Genomic DNA, 13,350 nt, shown 5'->3' with positions numbered 1-13,350 from the left:
TTGGGCTCTTCTTTGGCCTTGTAAGACATCAGAGCCATGCTACTGGGACAGCCCCTCTGTCTTTGCCTGTGCCTTGCCATGAATTCCTAACTGGTTGTCAGCAGTTATGCTGTGTTCCTTCCAACTAGACATTCCCATTTAAATGTATCGTTACTGCAGCCAGGGTCATTTGCAGCTTGTTTTTAACATGGCATCTTTTCTCCATGGGTCTTCTAGACCCCTGCCCACTCTCATGTTGGTCCTGAAAAAGATGCCCCTTTTTCACTCCGCTGCTTAACACACAATCTCAGGGATTACCGAGTTTACAACTTCACTTTCAACACTGCATTTCTCTTTTAGTTCCTTCCTCAATGAATAATAATGCATTTAAAAAAATAATCATTCTTTTTCTTAACAGAAATAATAATCAATGTTAATTTTAGAAAATCAAACAGGAAAAAAACTAAAATTGCCTACAATTAAAGTTGCCAGAGATTGCTAGTGTCAACATGCAGGTGTCTTCTCTTCCTGTTGGCATGTGTTCTTTGTTTTGTGGGTAGAGGTACACATACAGCTATGTAGTCGAGAACATTCTATTTTGAAAATTTGGGAAGAAACACAACATATTTAAAAAAATTTGGCCAGGCATGGTGGCTCACACCTGTAATCCCAGCACATTGGGAGGCCTAGGTGGGAAAATTGCTTGAGGTCAGGAGCTTGAGATCAGCTTGGGCAACATAGGAAGACTCTGTGTCTACAAAATATTAAAAAATTAGCTGGATGTGGTGGTATGCACCTGTGGTCCCAGCAAATCAGGAGGCTGAGAAGGGAGGATTGCTTAAGCCTGAGAGGTTCAGGCTATGGTGAGCAGTGATTGTACGACTGCACTCCAGCCTGGGTGACATAGCAAGACCCTGTCTCTCAAAAAAAAAAAAAAAATCCCCCAAACTGGCTGTGGTTTTAGCTGGTCTTCCAAGGAAGATGAATACATTTCTGTTTGAGATAATTGTTGCTATGTTCAGGCCAACACTTACGTTTCCATTGATAAAAAGTTATAATGTATATGTATTATAGTATACAAATACTTAGTGTAGAATTTGAGAAATTCCTACATAAGTAAACATACCTATATAACCACAGCCAAGATCAAGATGTCGGATATATTCAGAGCCTGTCCCTAGAAGATTAGCGCATGACCCTTCCCAGTCGATAACACCTTTTCCCTGAGAGGAAACCACTATTATAACTTCTATCACAATAGATTAGTTTTGTTAGTTCTTAAACTCCATGTCCATGGAATCACACAGTAATTATTCTTTTGTATCTGATTGCTTTTGCTTCATATTGTATCTGTGAAAGTCACCCATGTTGTTGAGCTTAATGTTAGTCCTTTTTAAAAATTACTACATAGTTTCTTTGTCTCAGTATACTATGATTTATTTTGTTGATGGAGAGTTGAATTGTTTCCCATGTTAGGCTCTTATGAATAAGAATGGCGTTCTAAGGCTGAGGCCTTTGCTGCGATTGCATCTTCTCCCAACTTCTCCCACTGGCCTTCTCTTTCCCCACCCTTTTATAGCAGCCACTGTCCATCTTGAAGAACTCCCTAATAATCTTTTCTCATGCAAATAATCTCTATCTCACAGTCTACTTATTGACCCGACCTAAAGCAACAGCCCTGATGGATTTATTATATCAAATTGGCTATGCTGTTTTGCTTTGCTCTAAGACTTGGAAATTCTGAACCTGACAAGTCAAGTTTTTGTAAGGCCCTGAACACAAAAGACATAAAAACTGGCATGCTATGTGCACTGTCAGATTGAACGTCATAATCAAAGGTGATTTTCCAAACATGAATGAACATTCTGTAAGTTTTTAGGCAAAAATTTCATGTAAAATGAGAAAAGTGGTGTGTTAGAAGGTATAATCTGGTTTGGTATATACAAAATGAATTGGAGAAGAAACCTTTCAGACAAGTATAATCGTTCCGACATAAGGAAATAATAAGAAGGAAGGGATGTGAGAGCCTTTGTGGAGAGAGGAGGAACAGGTTGAGGGCACTGTGGCTGTGTGTAGGATTGTCAATGTGGAAACTGGAGAAGTTTATGATGACACCAATGCTCTGAATCCAGATGGTCATGAAGCATTTCTCATTCCATTCCTTTGAGCTTTGGGAAAGAAGAAAAGAGTGTAAAGGAGCATGCTTTTGAAAAATATAGATGTCAGGAGGAAATACTGGTGTGCAGGTAAGGAGATGCAGAGTTCAGTTTTAGAGCTGGTGGAATGATAAAAAAAACGAATACATCAAAGAATAAGAGATGTGGGCCTTTTATGTAAGGAAAGAATTAACAAAAGTGATAGAGATTGGGGTAACAGGGTTATGTCTTGTATTAATTATATATTACTGCACAACGAATTATCCAAAAATGTAACAACTTAAAATGACTACGTATTTATGGTTTCACAGATGCAGTGGGATAGGAAACCAGGTCCCATATATAGTTGGGACCTCTAGCTTTGGGTCTCTCACAGGGCTCCAGTCATCTCAAGGCTTGCCTGGGGAGGATTCACTTCTAAGAACACTCAGGTCTTTTTTGGGAGGCTTCCAATCCTTGTGGATTGTTGGAGTGAGTTTCAGCTCCTCATAAAGTGTGAACCACCCTCAGTTTCTTGCCACAGGGGGCATCTCCATCAGGCAGCTCACAACATGGCAGCAAGCAAGCAAGAGGGTAAGAGAGAATGCCAGCAACACAGACAGAAAGTCAGCGAGATGCAGGTCAGACTGCAATCACATTGTGGAAATGACATCTCATCACCTGTGTTATATTCTGTTTGTTAAAACTGAGTCAGTAGCTTCTGTGCACAAAGGAAGAGGATTCCACAAATGCCTGTGTACCAGGGGGCAGGGGTCACTGGGAGCCCTGTCAGAGCTGCCAACCACATCTACATAAAATAATATTCGAGGACATGGTGCTAATTCACTACAGAAAAACTCTCTAAGCATTTTTTGCCTCCTCTTACTTTGCCATTAGGAACTTCCATACAGTATTGGAAATGTTTTCCTCCAATAAAAGACCATATGTCAGTGGAGGTATTTCTGTCATTTACTAATGCACTCAGTAACTTGATTTGAAAAGTGAACTGTGCAATACTGTATAATTTCAAATGCTTTTCTAGCAAAAATGTATTACCTTTAATTAGACTGATTTAAAGCTGTTAAGATTCTTGTCAGAAATAATTTTTAAGTGGATGTGTCAAGATAAAAACAGCAGTTGTCAAGTGAAGAAAACGGTAATTTGTGGATGTGCTGTCTGGCTTATGAGCAATTGGGTCTTTAAATACTAGCTGAGCATTTGTGCTTACAATCCTTTATAGCAGCCACTCTGGCAGTGAAGGATTCAAACTGTTGGAATGCTATTGTTTGTGGTAAATATTTGTCCTATGACTAAGGAATTAAATTTGGTTCCTACCCTGTAATATAGACAAAAGCACCTCTAAGAAGAGAATGCATTCATTGAAGCAATTCAGTTTACCAAATGGTCCAGCATAAGACATGAGCAAAGCATTCTGGGTGATTACAGTGGAATAATGATAATAATAAAGACCACTCTTTGATGAAAGCAAACCAGCTGACTTGAAGTATTTGGAAAAACTTGTATTTTATTTTGCAATCTTTTTAGGCTATTCATTTCTTTACCAAGTTTTTGTTACCGGGCAGTAAACAGGTGGGCTTTTTCTTGACTCTGTGGCAGGGTTTCTTACTAGTGGCACAATTGACTTTGGGTCATGTAATTCTTTGTTGGGGGTGGGGGAGATCTGTCCTATGCATTGTAAGCTGTTTAGAAGCATTTCTAGCTTCAAACCTCTGGATGCCGTGGCTCTGTTCTTCCCCACCCCACCCCAGTTTTGACAACTACATGTATTTCCAGACAATGCCAGACCTACGCAAAGGTAGAGAGAAAAAGGGAAAATCACTATGCTATGGGAATCAACATAGCTTTTTGATATGGTTTGGTTTTGTGTCCTCACCCATATCTCATCCCAAATTTGTAATTTCCAGGTATTGAGGGAGAGAGCTGGTGGGAAGTGATTGCATTATGAGGGCAGTGGCTTCCATGCTGTTCTCCTGATAGTGAGTAGATTCTCACAAGATCTCATGGTTTTTTAATGGTAGTTTTTCCTGTGCTCTTACATGCTTTTCTCTCCTGCCGTCATGTGATGAAGTTCCTTGCTTCCCCTCCATCATGACTGTAAGTTTCTTGAGGTTTCCTCAGCCATGTGAAACTCTGAGTAGGTAAAACCTCTTTTCTTTATGAATTACTCAGTCTCAGGAAGTTCTTTATAGCAGTATGAGAATCGACTAATACACTTTTGAATGAGGGAATTTTAAATTAATAGGATTTAATGTTATCTTACTTTTATATGTTGAGTTTATAAATATGTTGTCTTTTTGTTAGTCCCCCAAAGCACCCATATGCTATATAAGATTATTAATTATCTTATTGATTCAATTAATAGGCATTTGTTAAGTGCTTACTACCTGCAAAAGACATTACTCAGGTATTAGGGAGATGAGGAGAAAAATAGATATAGATTTCTTTTTTGTCCTGAAGAAGCTTGAGATGTCAGGCAATGGGATGGGGATGTAGGTCATTCGTACACACAACTGTAATGCAAATAGAAAGTACAAAGTTTCACCAAAGAGCTAAAATTTTCTGAGATGTTGTAAAAAAGAGAAACTTCTATTTTTCTCTTGCAGACAAGTGGTGGGTTAAAAGCTTAATCCTGAGCTGAATTTAATAGGGTTAGGTTGACCTGTAGTTTGGGCATATGAAAGTAAATTTTGGGTTGGGACTGAAACTTCAGAATATAACATTAAGTTTAATGGGGCAAGGCAGAGAGAGATAAAAACCCAGCCTGAAGCCCATGGTTCTCAATCAGAAGTAGCAAGATGGAGGCAGCACAGACAGCACCTGGTCCCTTTGCTAGGAAAATGGCTCATAGCCCCATGGAGCAGTGAGAGCTATAAAAGCACCACACTAGTTTGATGAAAGGAGAGGACTTTCAGTGGAATCAAAATGATTCTTATCCAATGTATAGTGCTCAGGAACTCATCAGTGGTGTATGGAGATCAAGTCCAAGCCAAATAGAGGCCACAGAAGACAAGATATTAAAGGTCCTCTTTCCAAGTACCTACCACAGGCGGGTTGCCTGCCCAACATCTCCATCAGTAGAGCTTTGATGTTTGAGCCAGCCTTCTGAAAAAAGCAAAAATTCTAGAGATGGCATTAGTATTCACAAATCTCTTGGTGGTACAATTCTCAAAGTATATTCCTAAGACATTTAATGGGTGTTATCTTGAAGAGTTCTATTAACAAGTGTGATTTTGGAATGACAGGTAAAACAAGAGAAACATGCCTTCACTGTAAAAATTGTCAGTCTTTCAGGTATACTATAAACCTGAACTAGAGGGATATGATGGGAAGCCTTTCCCAGATTTATTTGACTACAAAGCTGTTTCATTGTGTAGCATCTGTGCTTTGGTAACCTGCCTTGTTAAGAATGGGTCTGTGAAATAAGTGGTTTTTACCAACTGTCTGAACTTTAAGTGAATACGGGGATGGAAGGGAAAATAAATCAGCATTTGAGTATTCACAGACCTCTCCCTCCCTCATCTGCTATGAAAAGCCTGACTTGACCTGTTTGGCTCACCACTTCTCCTGCTCCACCTGGTAGGTTTTTGGCTTGATCACCAACTTCTTGGTTCTTATTTACAGTCACTGTGTAAGTGGTGAGGTCTGAAGATTCAAGCTTGTTACTCTAGCATGGTCAAAGAGTAAATGATAGGAGAAAAGAAATAGAACTATCAAAGGGGAAATAAAAAGTGGGACCGTTTGTGGGACAGTTGTCAGTATCTGAGCAGGCGGGTGAGTGGCCTTGAGAGCAGCCTTCATGTATCTTGGGACTTCTGAAAGAAGGAATGCTTGGTAATCAAATGTTTCTTTTTAGTTCTATGAAAGTAATTCTGAAGTTTTCCTTTTAAAATCAAACTGTAGTAAACATGAAGTGTTTTTTATTTACTTATGACTTCTAGGATGGATTTCTTTAAATGTGAAAATGGATGTTAAGGCGGATTTAAAAGGTCTGTGTTTATAAGAATTATTCCAGAAAATATTTAATGGGAAGCAGAGGTAATGGATTAAAGTGAAAGACGGTCAGAGGATTTGTGTATCCTGGTAATAAAGACAGAATGGGAGGATACAGTAAATAACTGTCTTTTTTGTCTTTTCCACTTACTCTCAGAATAACAAGCACCCTATTTCTAGGAACTGCTCTTCCACTCCATGTGGTTCTGAGGAGTGGCCAATCATAGGTCATGGCCTTGCAGTCTCAGGAATGGATATAGAAAGTAGGCCTGGCCAATCATAGTAAGTGGTTTCCATGGCCACAGGGATGAGCACATGACCCAATTCAGGCCAATCAGAGTCCTTCCCTGAAGTTTCACAGACAGAGGCAATGGAATGGAGATGCTCTGGTGTTACCAAGCAGGAAATGAAAGCCTAGAGTTGTCTGCTCTTTTACTATTTCCTCATTCAACCTAGCCATGAGGAAGAAGCCAATCTATAGAAAAGGAAGAGGACAACAGGTAGAACCTGAGCTTGGAGATGGAAGGAGATGGTAAAATGTAGTCATATTGTCTAAGTCACTGGACTTCCTGGGGCTAGTTTACTCCTGGACTTCCCTGCTATTTGAATTCATCGTTCCAGTTTGACTTAGTAAGTTTAGTTTCTGACACTTGTAACCAAAGGAGTCCGGGTGAATCAATGTTCTGAGTGCCTTGAGGACAGAAAGCTCTTGGTGGCTGCAATGAGGAAGAAAGACCATGCTGATGGGTCGAGGAGATGTTGCTGTCAACTTAGCATGAGCCCTGTTTGCTTAGAGCAGGTCCTGATGGTCTAAAGAGAGAGTGATAATCCTATAGGAGAGAACTGAGAAATTAATGTCTTCTTTTGCTTTAAGTTGGCTGCCTTCCTGGGGTGATGTGGCAAGAAGAGCTGAGTTCCTTGGATCGTAATTTGATTTCGAGTTATCAAAATTTATGCTCTAGGGGAGGGATAGCCTGGGGAGAAATGCCAAATGTGGGTGAAGGGGAGAAGAAAAGCAAAGCACACTGCCATGTGTGTACCTACGCAACTGTCTTGCATGCTCTGCTCATGTACCCCAAAACCTATAATCCAATAAAAAATTAAAAAAAAAAAAAAAATTTATGCTCTAAATATTGATCTGATTTCCCTCTTTTTTTTTTTTTTTTTGAGACGGAGTTTCACTCTTGTTACCCAGGCTGGAGTGCAATGGCGCGATCTCGGCTCACCGCAACCTCCGCCTCCTGGATTCAGGCAATTCTCCTGCTTCAGCCTCCCGAGTAGCTGGGATTACAGGCATGCGCCACCATGCCCAGCTAATTTTTTGTATTTTTAGTAGAGATGGGGTTTCACCATGTTGACCTGGATGGTCTCAATCTCTTGGCCTCGTGATCCACCCGCCTCAGCCTCCCAAAGTGCTGGGATTACAGGCTTGAGCCACCGCGCCCGGCCTGATTTCCCTCTTACCTGTTTCATTGCTATAGTTGCTATGCTACATTTGAGTTTAAAAGAATACATGCCATAATTTTTATTGGTTGCTTGTTTTAATTAATTATTTATGGTTAGATGAGGCTGTATGTGCAACGAAACATGATGCTTCTTTATGGTCATCTGACATGGTGTGCAGACATGACGAAATGTGGCACAGTCTACCCACATTGGCTGAGTGTGATTATTCACAACACCAATGCAGGGAGGTGTGTTTTACTACAGTAGCCTCTATAGTTTCTCCTCAAATACACTCCCCTTGTATTTCCTTCAGAAATTCAATTCATGCTGCACAAATTAGTGTCTCATTTTGTGTCTTTATGAAAGGCAGTAACTTAGTAGATGATAGACTTCTAAGTAGGAAACATTTGAATTCTTGAAAGAAAAGACAGACCACTGTGAACCAAAAGCACAAATAAGAGCACTACATGTTTTTTTTTCTTATTTTTGTATTTTTTTCTTTTTTTGTTAAACAGAAAGTCCTTTTGCAGCTGTCCTGAGTCTTAGACCATCATCACCCTCCTCTTCTATTCCTATAGTGTTAATGTAGTATAGACTCAAGCTGGATTAGAGATCCAATTGTAAAGGTAACTGAACTGAGAAATTCACTTATTCTTTGATGTGTGTACATGGGCATTAGGTGTGGGCCTGGGTTGGTGGGAGGAGATGTGGCAATCGACTTGTGGTTCTGTTCAGTAAAACCCCATAACTTGGCAGCACAGCTAGGGAGCCTCTTATGATAGTCCAAGACTTCTTCCTATGTAAAAGGGTGTTAGGCTGTATGTCCAGTGGGGACTATAAATGTTAACTGATTTTTAATTAGTTAATACTACTCTACATTGGTTGAAGTAACTCAGGATATGTAGCCAAGTGAATGAAAAGGTGTGTGGTGAAAGTGATGATGATAATGGCTAATACTTACTACATGTAGAGTACTGTTAGGAGTATTCTACAACTGTTCCCACTTAATTGCTACAACTTCATGAGGTTACCCATGTCTCAGATGAGGAAACTAAGGCTTTGAAATTGATCACACAGCTAGTGTGCAATGGAATAGGACATGGATCCAAATCTCCATGACTCCTGAACCCAAGTTATAAAGGAGCTGATTGGGACTCAACTAGGGAATAATTTGATGTGTCTGTCAAGAGAATGGCTCTTCTGCCAGGCTATTCCTGGGCATGCTCAAGCATAGGTTAGAGGGCTGTTATCATGGAGGTTGTGAAGGGAATTGTCAGACATTGGGTAAAGAGAACAGGGTGTAGACTGTGAGGGGAAATGCACTATGTAGGAGAGTGACCTGAGCAGAGGTTGGACAAGTAAGCCAGGGTCATATGTTATTATAAGGATTTGTTGTCTTAATCCTAAAGGCCTTGAGAAGCATTTGAAAGGCTTAAAGCCAAGAGGGACTTGCATTTTTGTAAGATTAAATGCAAAAATCTTTTGTAAGATATTTAAAGTGACTTCACTTTAAAAAATGGATCCAAATGGGTTGGCTGTGTGCAGCAGGACCTTTTAGGAGGTCATTCCACTTATATTATTGATATGGGAGAGCCAATGATGGCTTGAACTAAGCCACTTGATTAAAACAAATTAACCAATTTAGACAATATTATCCCCAAATGTCTAGTCTGCCATATTCCCATTCATTCCTCCTGCCTTGTAAATTCTCTCTATTGCTCATCACTTTCAGCTGGTCAAGAAAACTTGCAGCAGTTTCTAAAGAAGCCATTCATCAAATATTGATGGGCAGAAAGGATTAGGGCAAGTAAGTGATTTATTTAACACTGTCCTTGAATGCACAGAGGTTTTTGGGTGAGAGGATGGTTATCTCTTCAAAGAAGATGGAGAAAGGCAGATACCAAGGGCTAGGTTTGCTGCTGTAGGGAAGAGGTGGAAGAATTGAAGTTACCATTTGTTCCCAAGTCAGGCATCTCAGAAAAGTAGAAAAATCTGTGAACTGAGAATCAAGAAACTCTTCTTTTTAATCTGTGGGACCTTGGCCATGTCACTTAACTTCCTCTACTATCTAGAAAGTAGATTCCTGCCCTGTGTTTCTTAAAGGATTACTGGGAGGATTCAATTAAATGGCACATATGGAAATGCTTAAAAAGTCACAAATCATTATATACACACCAATTGTCACGTGCAGTCATCAAGGTGAGAGGCACTTTATGGGTGCAAAGGTCAACTTTACTGAGAAAGCATGCCCAAGTTTTAAAATCTCAGTTTTCTCAGGGATCTGGGTATCATTCCTAGTATCTGATTTTAGTTTCCATTGCAAATTGCTACTTAACTTGTGCTTCTGTTTTGGGGAACCAGTGTTAAGAACATGAACTGTAGAGTCATACAGCTACAGATTTAATTTTCTGCTCTGCAGTTTGACATCTTTTTAATATTTAACTTCTCCAACTTAGTTTTCTCTTCTGCAAAATGGGTCTATTAGTAGAATAAAACTTGTAAGCCTGGTTTGAGGATGAAAATAAACATTACAGGTAAAGCTGTTAACACAGTCATTAGCCCATGTTAAGAGCTCATCACATGTTAAATTATTATTATTTCTATGTCCTTTAAAGGTTTTGTGATACTTTCCACCTCCATTTTCTAATTTAATTTTTCTTAACATTATCAGTGGGGGACTGATTATTATCTATCTGTCTTCATTTATCCACTTAGGTAGGTTTTGAATTGACTACATGAAGGGTCTTCCACCTTCCTCCACCTAAAAATTCCTTGGGAAATGATCTAGGAGAAGGAACCAAAATGACATAAAGAGTCTTTCACCTCCCTACACCTAAAAATTCCTTGGGAAATTATCTAAGAGAAGGAGCCAAATCGAAAAGAGAGACAGCTGGTTGTTGTAAGGGATAGTGAGAGCAAATGACATTAGGTCAGTTCAAATTATTGACGTCCCCAGGGGCACTGAGCACCCAGAAGTATAGTCAAGTTCCCACCAGCCCTTGCATCATCAGTGGTGTTCCCTCTTTGCAGACCCATGGGAGAGCACGTAGGTGTCATGTTCCTAACGTGATGCTGACGCACAGCTTTGCGAGGTTCCAACCAGTTACCGGCAGGCAGTGGGCACTGGGCCAAGCTGGGACTCATGACATCACAGGAATCTCAGCACTTGAATGGCTGACGGTGTCTGCCTTTGCCAGCTATGCACTGGAAGTCAGAAGGGAATTTGGCCTCCAGAAAGCAAATTTTTACTCTAGCCTGGAGCCTGTCAAAATCAACATGAGACTCTTAGCAGCTACAGAGTTATTCTGTTAATTGTTACCGACATGGAAGAAAGTGAGGCAATGTTAAAGGGCTGTCTCCTTGTCCTGAGTAGCAACGCTGATCCTCTCTAAGCAGATGGACCAATAATTTTTCCCATCAATAAGGGGCAAATGCACAGCTCTGCCTTCTAGTATCTGACGTAGGGGGTTCTCTGTGTTGCTTGCCAAAGCCCAGGATGAGAAAAGAACAAAAACTGTAGGGGGAGCTATGTTGTTTTGAATGCAGAATGTAATCTGCCCTTTTGAGTAAGCGAAATATTAAAATTCTAAGAGTCTCTTTTAGAGAGAAAATTTACTTTCTGGGGTCTTATAAAAATGCTATAGAAATAAGCCTTGTTCACAAGATAGGAAATACCATACAATAGGCATCAATATGAATCTAAATTGGAAAATGAGCCACATATTTCCCCAGTTATTTCAAGTGATATTTGGGCATTTGGTGGTAGCAGGGGTAAAAAAAAAATGTGTAGGCTTTGAAGACAAACAGAGCTGGGTTTGGATCCCAGCTCAGCTGCTTACTAGCTAAGTAGCCTTGAGCAAATTTCTTCATAGTCCTGTACTATGGAAATAGGAAAGACTGCCCTGCCATACCCAGGGTTCTTATTTGGATTTAATTTTGCAATGCATTTAAAGCTTGACTAGTAGCAAGTGTTCAAAAAATGATTTTTTCCACCTCACTTATTTCTCTAGAGTGTGAAATATCATACCCATTCATATTTTTCTATTAATTTTGGCTAGGTGTGGTGGCTCATGCCTATAATTCCAGTGCTTTGGGAGGCCAAGGAGAGAGGATCCTGTGAGATGAGGCATTTAAGGCTGCAGTGAGCTATGGTTGCAGAATTGCACTCCAGCCTGGGTAACAGAATGAGACCCTATCTCACACAGAACAAAACAAAAGAAGTAATTTTGCTTCTCTGATTGGCTTCCTGCTTTATATATGGGCAATGGCATATATGCCCATATATATATGGGCAACGGGCAATGTGATTAGGTTTAGAAAACAGGGCTCGCTTGTAGTCACAACGAGTTCTACCATGAGGCTGAGCATCCTGCAGTTATATCTTTGATAAGATGGTTTGAGGATGAAGTCTCTGCAGAACAGTATTTAATGCTGCTGGGCAATGTGTGCCCTAGCCATGTCAGGAGGAAAATCAAGACAGAATTGCATTTGTTTCTTTGGCGAGGCCCAGGCAGTGACTTGAAAATGATTTTGGAACAAAAGGATATTTCCTGGCATAGCAAGGATCTATAGGTGTGGCAGCTCAGGGACTGCTCTGTTCCTTACCCAGACATACTGTTCTAGTCAGGTTAAGCATCCGTCAGAATCTCGAAGGCCACGAGGTACAGCAAGCCAAAATCTCAGCTTCCACTGAAATAAGGATTGCCTTGGAATCTGTTTTCTAAGTCACAAATGGGGTTCAATGCCAGGCCAAGGAAACTATTAATATCAGTAGTTAACTAATAAATGGAAACAAAGTAGGAAAAAAATACAGCTCTGTCCAGCACTTTGGGAAACCGAGGTGGGTGGATCACGAGGTCAAGAGATTGAGACCATCCTGGTCAACATGGTGAAACCTCGTCTCTACTAAAAATACAAAAAATTAGCTGGGCATGGTGGCGCGTGCCTGTAATCCCAGCTACTCGGGAGGCTGAGGCAGGAGAATTGCCTGAACCCAGGAGGCGGAGGTTGCAGTGAGCCGAGATTGCGCCATTGCACTCCAGCCTGGGCAACAAGAGCAAAACTCCATCTCAAAAACAAAAAACAAACAAACAAAACAGATCTGTGAAAGACCAGCAACATAACACAAACGAAAACATTTTGCTGCTTCTTCCTCCTCCTGCTGTGCTGGGCCGGGGTGTCTTAATGAGTAGCCATATCCTCTCAGGATATTACCTCAGAGACTATCAGAAGCCTTGCCCAGAGGTTGCTCTCTTACATTTTTTTTCTCTCCAGTCACATTTATATGAGAGAATTCCATATTTGACAGCAAACGGGTACTTCCCTTGTCTAACAAAGGCATCTTAATTTTCCATGACGGTAACATTTAAGTTACCATAAGTTCAGTCTTAAAATAATTGTTACACTTAATGGGTATTCTTAGAATAAAGTCGGAAGGAAACAAAACAATTACTCCAATTCCCTTATTTTACAGGTGGGCCTACTGGGGGCCTGTGTGTAGTGCCTTCTCAAGGCAACACTATGACTGGGCTCAGGACTGGGTTGAGATTTATATTTCCACACTGATGCTATCTGACTCTACTCTCTCATCATTTAGGGGTTGGTGGGTAAGAGAAAACTTGGAGTGTTAACAGGGGTTTAAGTATAAGAGAATACCACCAAATAGTCCCACTGTGGAAAATCATGTCACACAGAATTTTATGGCAGGGGGATATCATGAGGGTTACACAAAAATCATGAGGGTTGCATTTTATAGTCAAAGAAAATGTGGCAAAGAGAA

Source organism: Callithrix jacchus, chromosome 15 (genome assembly GCF_049354715.1).
Source record: "Callithrix jacchus isolate 240 chromosome 15, calJac240_pri, whole genome shotgun sequence".
Lineage (NCBI taxonomy): Eukaryota > Metazoa > Chordata > Mammalia > Primates > Cebidae > Callithrix > Callithrix jacchus.
The sequence above is the reverse complement of the archived record's forward strand: the minus strand, read 5'-3'. Positions refer to the sequence as shown.